The sequence below is a fragment of the Penaeus vannamei genome, chromosome 33, assembly GCF_042767895.1.
Source record: "Penaeus vannamei isolate JL-2024 chromosome 33, ASM4276789v1, whole genome shotgun sequence".
Taxonomy (NCBI): domain Eukaryota; kingdom Metazoa; phylum Arthropoda; class Malacostraca; order Decapoda; family Penaeidae; genus Penaeus; species Penaeus vannamei.
The window spans coordinates 9,673,660-9,686,159 of NC_091581.1; the positions used below are offsets into that span (position 1 = coordinate 9,673,660).

The 12,500-nt window shown below is 48.0% G+C and overlaps 1 protein-coding gene across 2 annotated transcripts in view; it reads right to left on the minus strand.

Annotated features, from left to right (window-relative positions):
* Nucleotides 1-12,500, minus strand: part of LOC113805131 (LIM/homeobox protein Lhx9) — a 99,411-nt gene that overhangs the window by 67,574 nt on the left and 19,337 nt on the right. The gene's annotated exons all lie outside the window — the stretch shown is intronic.

Below are 12,500 nucleotides of genomic sequence, written 5' to 3' on the forward strand. Positions count from 1 at the left end.
GATAGAGATGAGAGAAAAAATGAGAGAGAAAGAGTGAGAGTGAAAGTGAGAGTGAGAGGGGCCGACGGATAAAATAGAAGAAAGAGAAACAGGAAAGGAATAAACAAAGGGAAAAATAAGACATGCAACAACTGTGCAATAGGACCTGAAATTTAAGCATGACATTTTCAGAAATACATACACGGTTTACATTTGCCCGCAGGCCGAGACGCGACAAGTGAGCAGGATGTTGGTGGTGGGGGAGGGGAAGGGGGGAAGGGAAAGGGGGGAGGGGAAGGAGAGGAAGGGGGAAGGGGACGGAGGGAGAAGGGAAGGGGGAGTAGAAAGGGGAAGTGGAGGGGGGTGTGGGGGAAGGGAGAAGGTGAAGGGGGAAGGGAGAGGGGGAGAGGGAAGGGGAAGGGGGAAGGGGACGGGATTGAGGAGGGAGGGGGAAGGGGAGTGAGAAGGGGGAAGCGGGGAAGGTGAAGAGGGGACGGGGAGGAGGAAGGCGGAAGGGGAAAGGGAAGGGGAGGGGAAGGGGGAAGGGGAAGGAGGAAGGGGCGGATCACCCTCCCTCCCCATTGCGTTTTCTTCTCATTTCTTATTCCTCGCTGTCGCTCTCTCTCGCCCTTCGTCATTCTTACTACGCACATTTTCACATAAACATTCAAACACATAAACACATCTATAGATAAAACCAAACACAAACACCCATAAACGCACACACACACACACACAACCACACATATATCCAAACACATAAACACACTCACACACACACACACAACCACACATATATCCAAGCACATAAACACACTCACACACACTCACACTCATAAACACACAGACTCCCATTTCCCTCTTTCAGTACGTTAGGTAAACACGATGCAACCTGCGCCATTTTGTCCATTATCCTTATCCGATCTTCTGACCTGAGCTTCCACTTCCCCTGCGCACCCACGCCTCTATCTAATACAATTCATTCCTACGCGATAAGGGATTCGGATGCGTCCAGAAGGCGTCTAAAAAAGACTTGTTGAAGATCGGTGTTCGGATGGGAAGAAAGAGGAACGGCTTCGCTTTCATGAATTTCTGTTTTGAGGGCGACGATTCGGACGAGTTGCTGTGTCACGGAGTAAAGAAGAACAATGGCAAGTTATCATTCTCCCTCTCTCGCTCTCTCTGTCTTTTTCTTTCTCAATTCTCTCTCTCTCTCTCTGTCTTTTTCTTTCTAAATTTTCTCTCTCTCTCTCTGTCTTTTTCTCTCTCAATTCTTTCTCTCTCTCTCTCTTTGTATCTGTCTCTGTCTGTCCGTCTCTCCCACTCTCTCCCTCTCTCCCCTCCCTCTCCCTCTTCCCACTCTCTTCCTCTCTTTCCTCTCCTCTCCTTTCTCCATCCTCTCCTCGTCCCTCTCCCTCTCCGTCTCTCTCCCTCTCCGTCTCCGTCTCTCCCCCTCCCTCTTCCCCACTCTATCCCCCACTCTCTCCCTCTCCCTCTCCGTCTCCGTCTCTCCCCCTCTCCCCCTCCTCCTCCTCCCCTTCCTTCCTTATAGAGATGTCTCCGTCTCCATCTTCGGCCAATCTCGCCGCACGGATTATCGGTGTCGAATCGGCGGAGATAAAACCGCATCAAAATAATCCAATATATGCCTCAAAAAAAGATAAAAAAAGAAAGAAAATCCAATAAATGCAACCAAAAAAAAAGGAAAAGAAGAAAAAAATGAAAACCTCCAATAAAATCAACCAAAAAAAAAAAGAGAAAAGGAAAAATCTTAATAAATCCAATCCAAAAGGAAGAAAACTCCAATAAATGCAAAAAAAAAAAAAAAAAAAGAAAGAAAGAAAGAAAAAAAAAAAAAACAAAGAGCGATCACATAGCAAAGAAGCGTCGCGCGGCTGACCCGGCGAGACGACGCGCAATAACGAAAATCGGAGCGAAATTGCAGGCGATCCAGGGTGATGCTTTGCAAAGAGGGGTCAGCGCGGCCCCGTCCATCACCCTGGGACGTGGGAGGGGGAGGGGGCGGGGGGGGGTAGACAGGTCCGAGTGACCTGGGGGAAAGGGGAGGGGGAGAGAGGGGGAGAAAAGGGGGGAGGAGGGGGGGGGAAGAAAGGGGGAAGGAAGAGCGAGGGGGGAGGAGGAGAGGGAGGGGGAGGTGGAAGAAGGAGGAACGAGGGAGGAGGATGAGCGGGAGTGGGGAAGAGGGAGAGGGAGGAGGCAGCGAGGGGAAGGGGAAGAGGAGCGAGGGAGGAGGGGAGAGAGGAGGGAGGGAGCGAGGGGAAGGGGAAAGAGGAGCGAGGGGGAGGAGGAGGGAGGGAGGTGCGAGGAGAGGAAGGGGAAGAGGGAGCCGAGGGAGGAGGAGGAGGATGAGGGGAAGGGGGAAGAGGAGCGAGGGAGAAGGAAGGAGGGGGAGGAGGAGCGAGGGAGGAGGAGGAGGAGGAGCGAGGGGAAGGGGAAGAGGAGCGAGGGAGAAGGAGGAGGAGGAGGAGGAGCGAGGGAGGAGGCGCCCGTCCCAGGAACGCCAGGCATCCTGCAGCAAATGTCCGAGATGCAAATGAGGACGCGCGAGGGAGCGTCGGCGACATAGCTGAGTCCGGCCGAAGACGACGCTCGCGGGAGACACTCCGCGCCCGGTGACTTGCGGGAGACACGCTAGATATGCTTTTGTCTCGGGGGCGCGTGCTCCGGCCGGGGGCAAAGCGGGGCGGGGAGGAGGAGGGTTGAGAAGGGGGGGGGCGGGGGAGGGGGTGAAGGGGGGGGCGGGGGGCAGAGAGGGGGAGGGGGTGAATGGGGGGGGGCGAGGGACCGGGATGCTGTCGTTCTGTCGTTCTTTCTTGGTCTTTTGTTTTGGATTTTGCTCTCCCTTTTTTCTCTCCCGTTTATTCTCTTTCTCTTGCATGCTGTCATTCGCTTTTGGTCTCTTGTTTTTGGATTTTGCTTCCCCCCTGTTTATTCTCTTTCTTGAAGTTCCCTCTTTCTCCCAGGTTCGTCGCGATGCTGCGTCTTTTTCCTTTATTTCCATCTCCCTCTTTCGTATGTTCCTCTTCTCCGCTCTTTCCCTTTCTTACTCCTAATCAATCCTTTCCATTTCTCTTTTCCCACGTTTTATCTCCCTCTGACACTCTTCCCATTTATCATTCTCTTCCTTACACCCTCCCTCTTCTCTCTATTTTCTCTCTTTCTCCACTCTCTTCTTTATTACGCTCTCCCTCCCTTCTTCCCCATCTATTTCTCACATTCTCTTCTTCTATCTCTCAAACTTTCCCTTTTCTCAAATTCCTTATAGCATAACATATATATCATGCGAGTCCAAAAATATTCTTTCAGCTTACGGTTAAAGTTGCAGAACCGGGCATAAACTATTCTCATATTGATACGAAAAAGAAATTTACATAATTAAAAGATTATTCGGTTACGGTTCATCTGTTATTTCTATTAATAATTCATTTGGACCGCGAAATATGTCAGTTTCTGATCACTACCTCCTTCCCTCCTAAAAAAAAAGAAAAAAAAGAAAAAATGTCTAATATAACGGACTTTAACTAATTTCTATAAACGAAGATAATTATGATTATTTATGATATAAAGTTCCACGAAAATATTCAAAAAACAGGACCTGAAAAGATGGAGGAGAAAGAGAGAGATGGCGGAGAAAGAGAGAGATGGCGGAGAAAGAGAGAGATAGCGGAGGAAGAGAGAGATGGCGGAGATAGAGAGAGATGACGGAGAAAGAGAGAGATGGTGGAGAAAGAGAGAGATGGTGGAGAAAGAGAGAGATGGCGGAGAAAGAGAGATTGTGGAGAAAGAGAGAGACGGCGGAGAAAGAGAGAGATGGCGGAGAAAGAGAGAGATGGTGGAGAAAGAGAGAGATGGCAGAGAAAGAGAGAGATGGCGGAGAAAGAGAGAGATGGTGGAGAAAGAGAGAGATGGCGGAGAAAGAGAGAGATGACGGAGAAAGAGAGAGATGGCGGAGAGAGAACTAATGATTTTTGAAAGAGAGAAATGGGTTGTTCCAAGGGAGAGGAACAGAGACAAATAGAGTGATAGAAGAGGGAGCGAATGATGAGTAGCGGGTGAAAGATGAGGGAGGAAAGTGAGGGGAGAAAGAAAGAGGGGTTGAGGTGTGAGGGGAAAGAAAGGAGGTTGGTATAAGGAGGAAGGAGAGGAAGTTGGAGTGTGAGGGGGGAGGAGAGGTGGTTGGAGTGTGAGGGGAAAGAGGGAATTGGAGTGTGGGGGAAAAAGGGGTTGAGATATAAGGGGAGAAAGAAGGACGTGAGGGAAAGGAAGACGGGTTATGTGCGGGGAAAAAGAGGAAGAGTTAACAAGGGAGGGGAAAGCAAAAGGGGATAAGTAAAGAAGGAAGGCGGGCATGCCATATGAGGGAGAAAGGAGAGGGGACAGTTAGGGGCTAAGGGGGAGGAGGCGCCAAATAAAAGGAAGGAGAAACTGAGGCGATAGAGGGAAGAGGAGAGAGGGAGGGAGAGGAGGGGAGGGGTTAAGTATGCAAGGGAGGGGAGGAGGAATCAAGGTGTGAGGAGTGGAAGGGGGAGTGGGGTGGGGTTGAGAGGGTGGGGGGTGAGGGGAGGGGAGTTGAGGTGTGGATGTGAGGAGAAATGGGTGTGTAGCACGAGTGAGGGGAGGCGTTCTTGCCCTCACAACTTCTCCCTAATCAAAACCACATGTGTCAAACGCCAGGCGGGAAGACGTCTTTGAGAAGGAGGGGAAATGAGGGAGAGGAAGAGGGAGGGAGGAATGAGGGAGAGAGAAGGGGAAGGAGGGAGGGAGAAACGGAAGGAGGAAGGAGAGAGGGAGAGAGGAGAGGGAAGGAGGAGAGAGGAAGAGGGAGGGAGGAATGAGGGAGAGAGAAGGGGAAGGAGGGAGGGAGGGAAACGGAAGGCTGAGGAAGGAGAGAGGGAGAGAGGAGGAGGGAAGGAGGAGAGAGGAAGAGAGAAGAGAGAGGGAGAAAGGGGGGGGAGGAAGGAGTTGAGGGAGAGAGGAGGGAGGAAGGAGAGAGGAAGAGAGGAAGACAGAAGGAGAGGGAGGGAGTAGGAGGAGGGGAGGGAGGAAGAGGGGGAAGGGAGAGAAGGAGCGAGGAGGGGAGGAAGGAGAGACGAGGGGAGGAAGCAGAGGAGGAGGAGGGGGCAGGAGGGAGAGAGGGAAGGGAGAGGGAACAGTTAGGCAGGAGAGAGGGAGAGGAGGAGGACGGACGGGAGAGAGAGAGAAGGTGAGTGGAGAGGAAATGAGAGAGAGGAGGGAGGAAGGAGAGAGGGAGAGAGAGAGGGAGGGAGGGAAGGAGAGAAGAGGAGAAGGAGGGAGAGGGAGAGGGAGAAGGGAGGAGATAGATAGATAGATAGATAGATAGATAGGTAAATCGGTAGATAGATAGATATATAGAGAAAGAGAGAGAGAGAGAGAGAGAGAGAGAGAGAGAGAGAGAGAGAGAGAGAGAGAGAGAGAGAGAGAGATAGAGAGAGAGAGAGAGAGAGAGAGAGAGAGAGGGAGAGAGAGAGGGGGAGATAGAGAGAGAGAGAGAGAGAGAGAGAGAGAGAGAGAGAGAGAGAGAGAGAGAGAGAGAGAGAGAGAGAGAGAGAGAGAGAGAGAGAGAATAAGAGAAGAGAGACAGAGAGAGAGAGAGAGAGAGAGAGAGAGAGAGAGAGAGAGAGAGAGAGAGAGAGAGAGAGAGAGAGAGAGAGAGAGAGAGAAATAGAGAGACATACATACATACATACATACATACATACATAAACAGAGACAGATTCAGAAACAGATACAAACAGACAGGCAGACAGACAGACAGAAACAGCTTCAGAGACAGATTCAGACATAGACAGACAGACAAAGACTAAAGAAAACAATAATTTCAACCGACATTCCCTCTACATCAACAATAACAACACTTCAAGACCTCATAGACTCACTTCCAACCAGCGAATTACTCGTTGCTTGGGAATTGCATCTTCAGTAACTACGTGGTTAAGGAAGTAGGAGGAAGTTCTAGATATGAATGGAGGGAATAAGAGAGGGAGGGGAGGAAAGGGTTGTGGAAGGGGGATGGGGGAAGAAAGAGAAGGGGCGGGAAGGGTGGGAAGGAAGATGGGGGAGGAAGAGGGGAGGAAGAGGGAGGGAGGGAGGCGGGGGGAGGGAAAGAGAAGAGAGGGGAGGAGAGAGGAGGGGGAAGAGAGAGAGGGGTGAGGGGGAGGGAAGAGAGTGGAAGGAAGGATAAATGAGGAAGGGGAGGGAAGAAAGGGGGAAGAGGGTAGGAGGAAAAAGGATGAGGAAAGGGAGGGGAAGGAAGAAAGAGGGGGAGGAAGAGGGAGGGAAAACAAAGGGGAAGTGGGTGAGGGAAGGAGAGAGAGAGGAGGAAGAAAGATAGATGAGGAAGGGGAGGGAAGAAAGAGGAGAGGGAGGGGGAGAAGGATGAGGAAAGGGAGGGAGGGGAAGAAACAAGGGGAGGAAAGAGGGGAGAATAAAATGGGGAGGGAAGGGAGGGGAGAGAGAGATAGGGGTAGAAAGAGAGGGTGGAGAATGTCCGAAGGCAGAGGAAAAATGGGGGAGAAATGACATGGGGAAATGCAAAGAAAGAAAGAAACAGAAGAAAGAGAAAAGGAAGAGAATTAGAATCGAAGGGGAGAGGAGAGAGGATCGAGGAGACAGAAGAGGAACACAAGAGGAGAAAGAAGAAAACAAATGAAAGAGTGGAGGTAAAGGGAAAGAAAACTAAATGAAGCGAGGAGCTGAGAGAAAGAAGAGAGAACAGAGACAAAAGATACAAAAAAAAAAAGAAAATGAAAAATAAAAGAAGGAAGAGAATTAGAAAAGGGGAGAGAAGGGGATGAAGAGAGAAGAATATGGAAGTGAATCTACACGAGAACAGAGACAAAAGATATAAAAAATAAGAAAAAAGTAAAGAAAATTAAGAGAATTAGAAAAGGAGAGATAAAGAGAGGAAAAGAAAATGAAAGTGAACTACAAGAGAACAGAGACAAAAGATACGAAAAAAAATAAAGAGAAGGAAGAGAATTAGAAAAAGGGAGAGAAAGATGGGATGAAGAGAGAAGAAGAGAAAGTAAATCTACAAGAGACCAGAGACAAAAGATACGAAGAAATAAGAAAAAAATAAAGAGAAGGAAGAGAGAAGGAAAATGGAAGAGTTAGAGAGGAAGGGAGAAGGAAAAAGGGAAGAGAAAGATAGGAAGGGAGAAGGAAAAAGGGAAGAGAAAGAGAGGAAGAGAGAAGCATGTGAAAGTGAATCTTGCAGCGAAACGATCTTAAGCGAGTATGACTAATGAAACAGAAAACCGCATTAGACGGCCTCCTCTCGTTAAAGGCAACGCATTTGAATATTTCCGCAGAAATACGACTTGGATATATATATAAAAAAAGGGACTTGTGCGAGTCGCTTAAATTTATTCGTGACAGATCTGTTGGCACTGGCCGTGTGTATGTGTGTATTTGTATGTCTGTGTAAGGATATATTTGCGTACGGGTGGGGGTGGTGGGGTGGTGGGGGTGGGGGGAGAGGGTTGTTTACTTGGTTGATTGCGTGTGTGTTTTTTTTGGTTCGTGTTTGTTTGTGGGGGTGTTATGTGTGTGTGTGTGTGTGTGTGTGTGTGTGTGTGTGTGTGTGTGTGTGTGTGTGTGTGTGTGTGTGTGTGTGTGTGTGTGTGTGTGTGTGTGTGTGTGTGTGTGTGTGTGTGTGCGTGTGTGTGTGTGTGTTATGTATGTGTGTGTGTGTGTGTCTTTGTGTGTGTTTACGTGTGTGTGTGTGTGTGTGAGTGTGTCTGTACGTCTACCCACGCGTATTTATAAAATATTGTGTGTATTTTTGCTTACGTGTACCAGGAAGAAAAAACAACAATTATATTATCCATAAAAAGAAACATAAACAGGAGTGTGACGGAATCTGTATTTCAAAGGATCCCTTTAACTATTCTTAAACTTTGTCTCTTCCCTTCTCTCTTACCTCCTCCTTCCTTCCCCTCTTCTCCCTTTCACTTCGTCCTTCCCCTCACCGTCCATCCCTCCTCTCCTCCTTCCCTCGCTTCGCTTTCCCTTCTCTTTTCCATCTCTCCTTTTCTCATTCCATACCTCCTTTCCCCTCCCTTCCCTTTCGCCCTTCTCCTCCTTTTCTTTTGCCCCCTTCCCCTCCCTTTCCTTTTCCTTCCCTTCCCCTTCCGCCCTTCCCCCCCCTTCCCTTCCACTCCTGCCCTTCTCCTTCCCTCCCTTCCCTTCCGCCCTTTCTCCTTCCCTCCCTTCACCTCTCTTCCCTCCTTCTACCCCTTCCTTCCCTCCCCTTCCCTTCCCTTCCCTTCCCTTCCCACTCTCTACCTTCCCCTCCCTTCCCTTTTGCCCTTCTCCTTCCCTCCCTTCGTTTTTACCCTTCTCCCTCCCTTCCCTTCCCCTCCCTCCCTTTTCCTTCCATTCCCTTCCCCTCCCTTCTTACCCCTCCCTTCCCTCCCTTTCCAAGATTGCATCCTCCACACCGCCTGCGCTTGAAATAACAACTGTTAAAACGTAAAATACGACCTACAGTTTAAAAAGGAAGAGAGAGATTGAGTTAATAAAAAAGGGGAGAGAGAGAGAGAGAGAGAGAGAGAGGAAGAGAGACAGGAAAGGAGGAGGAAAATAAAACGGTAAAGGATTTTTTTTTTTGTATAAGAAAAGGGAATAGAAAATAAGATCATTATAAGAACTTTTTTTTTCTTTCTTTATAACGAAAAGAAAGCGAAAAAGAAAGAGACGAGAGAAGAGATAAGCTAAGAGAAAATGTAGAAAAAATAGGAAGAATAACCAAGCGAGGAAATGGAAGGAAAAACAAAACAAAACAGAAAAAAATAAGAACCAAAGAAAAAAGAAAAAACAAAAAAAAAAAAAGAGAGAAAAACAACAACGAACAACGAAATAATAATAATAATAATAAAATGAAACCGAAAGAGAAAAATAGCGCACGAGGGGAAAAATGGAAAGGGGAAGCGAAGAGGAAAGAAAGGGGAAGGGAAGCGGAGAGAGAAAAGTGAGGGGAAAACAATCGCCCCCACCCCCACCCCCCGCCCGACTAATGAGGGGAGAGCGAGAAAGCTCACTCTGACAAATATGCAGACATAAAGCTTAGTTTGGAATGCCAACTCGCGACGAAGGGAGGGAGAGAGAGACGAGAAGGAAAGGGGAGGGAGAGAGAGACGAGAAGGAAAGGGGATGGAGAAAAGGATGAAGGGGAAGGGGAATGGGAGTGGAAGGGGGAAGGAAGGGGGAATGGGGAGGGGAGGGGGGAAGGAAGGGAGGGGGGATGAAAGGAGAGAGAAGGAAAAAAAGGGAGGGAGGAGGGAAGGAGAGAGGAGGAAAGGAGGAAGGGAGGGGAAGGGGAGAAAGAAAGAGGAAGGGAGGGGAAGGAAGGGAGGGAAGGGGAAAGGGTGGGAGGGGAGAGAGAAGGAGGAAGAGAGAAGAGATGGGGAGAGAAATGGAGGAGGGAGAGAGGCATGAAGGGAGAGAAAGGGAAGAGAGAAAGCGGAAGTGAGAGGAGAAGGAGGAAAGGAGAGCAGAAGGGAGAGAGATGGAAATAGGGGAGAGAGATGAAAGGGAGAAAAAGGGAAAGAGAGAAGGAGAAATTGAGGTGTGGAAGGAGGAAAGTGGAGAGAGAGGGATGAAGAGAGAGAAAGGAAAGAGAGAAGGAGGAAGGGAGGGGAAGGGGAGAGAGAAGGAGGAAGGGAGGGGAGGGAAGAAAAAAACACTCGCGAGAGGTGAAGAGGAAGGGTTTAATTGGAGGAAGGGAAAGGCGTGGAGGGGGGGGGGAGTGGAACAAGGGAGACTGTGTGCTTAAGCAGGGAAATGGGAAAGCAGGGGGTAGAGGAAAGAAAAAATATATATCGATTGATAGATGAACTGATAGAAGTAAAGCCACACACAGACACATACAAACACACACACACACACACACACACACACACACACACACATACACACACACACACACACACACACATACACACACAGATACAACAAACACATAAACACACACACACACATACACACACAGATACAACAAACAAACACACACACACACAAACCAGGCAGTCACACAAACAGAAAATCCACGGACGGACGACCTGCTACGACAAAGCTGGGACGACCACGACCTTCGCCTGGCTGGATGAAGGCCCAACGACAGTCACCGGCTTCAGCAAGACTTCCTAAGAAACAGCTTACGTGAATGACGTTTTTTGGGGGGTACTTGCTTGCGGAAAACTATGGGTTGATCTAATAATACGGTATTTGTAGGATCTGTGGCTGTTTGTAAGTTCATTTCTGTTTCTTTATTTTTTTTCTATGATTTTTTGTGTTGTTATCGTTCTGATAATTACTGTTTTTATTATTTCTTATCATTGGTAGCATCATTATCAACAGTAGTAGTAGCATTGGTACTATCATCACTGCTATCATCACCAGCAGCAGTATTATCGTTACTTTCATCAAATATATGTCTGTACTAATTACCTATAATGTCTTCTCATTTTTAATGATGTTTTGTTAATAACTCGATCTATTTCACTCTTATCGTATATCTCATCTCTAATGATACATTATCTTGTCCACATCTCCGCTTTTCTGTTTTGCCATTTCCTCCTATTCCCTTTTCGTATCCCGTCCTTCTCTCCTCGCCTATCCCTCCCCCCACAACCCCCCCCCCCGCCCAAAAGAGCTCCCGCGCCCACGCCCGAAGTCTGAAGTGGACGCCCTTTCCCCGGCGTGCCCGCGTCCGCCCACGGCCCCGTCCACGTGTTTTTCGACACCTAATCCGCCCACAGCACAGCCCGGAGGCCGCCCACGTGGCAGGTCCATTCTTGCCTCGATTCTGTTCTATCGTGAATTGCAATCAGTGCAATAAATTTTCTGGAATATGCATTAATGGCTCCGGTGGCTGCGACGGCGAGCAAATTTCCCCTCGCACTTTCAGCTGACGGAGGCGCCGCGCCCTTGGAAGAGGTTAGGAAGAAGGGAGAAGTTGCAGGATATATACGTGTATATACATATATACGTACGGGGATACATGAATACGAGTATAAACACGCACATAAACATATGCGTATATATATATATATATATATATATATATATATATATATATATATATATATATATATATATATATATATATATATATATATATATATATATATGCACACACACACACACACACACACACACACACACACACACTTACACACACACACACACTCACACACACACGCAAAAACACACACACACACACACACACAAACACACACACATGCACGCACACACACACACGCACATATATACATATACACACCTAAACGTACCTCTCTCGCTTCTCTCTCTTCACTCTCTTCTTCCCCTATCTCGCTTCTCTCGCTTCTTCCCCTCTCTCTCTTCTCTCTCTTCACTCTCTTCTTCCCCTCTTCATATATTCACTTACCGAGGTACATACAGTACACACAGATCCACAGCAACATCGCTTCTCCCTCAGCGCCATACCCCCCTCGCCAACAGAGACACCTCCCCCTCCCCCTCCCCCAACTCCCTCACTCCCTCACTCCCCGCTTTCTTGCCTCCTCCACCTTGTTACATCATTTATCACTATCCTCCGGGCATCCACGCCAGTACTCTTCTAACACGCCAAAGTAATTGAACGAATGTGTAATAAAGAAACTGGAATTTGGTCTCGTTTTCTCAAATTGGCGGAGTGGGTGCTACGACCTCTAGGTGGGGGGGAGGGGGTAGGGGGGAAATTGGGGGAGTTGGGGTAAATGTTGGTGGGTTTGGGTAAGGGTTCATCACTTGGGGGTTGGGGTAAGTGGTTCTGGGATTAGGGTAAGAGGGGGTACAGTGCGTTAAAGGAAGGGAGCAGTTTAGGAATTTAAGGTAAGAGGGGGGGGCGGGAGGGGGGGAGAAATTGGAGTGGGGGAGGGTAAATGTTGGTTGGGTTTGGGTAAGGGGTTCATCACTTCTGGGGTACGTGGTCCTGGGATTAGGGTAAGATGGGGTACAGCGGGTTGAGGACAGGGAGCAGTTTAAGAATTTAAGGTAAGGATTAGGGTAAAAGGGTAAAGTGGACGGGGTAGGCGTCAAGAGATTAAGGTAAGGGCCGCCATTTTAAGTTTAAGGGTATGCAAAAAAAAAAAAAAAAAAAAGAAAAAAAAAAAACGGAATGAAAGGGCAGTTGGAGAGGGTGAGTGGAGGGGGAGAGGGGGGTGATGGAGGGGGGAGGGGGCTGATTTTAGACAGAAAATTTTGGTCTTTTTATCCCATGTTGTGGCTTATCTATTCGTGTCCTTCGTTTCTCGCATTTTTTTTCTTTTTTTTACTTTGTCATTTCCTTTGCGTGTTTCATAAGTTAATATGCATAAATACCTTCCATTCTTCTAACTCTATAATCATAAAATTATTATATCATTAATTCTATTCTCTTTATGGTCCTCAAATTTATTTTTATTTCCCTCCTGTTCTCCTTATATTTCCTATTTACCTTTTTTCTTGTCGTCTTC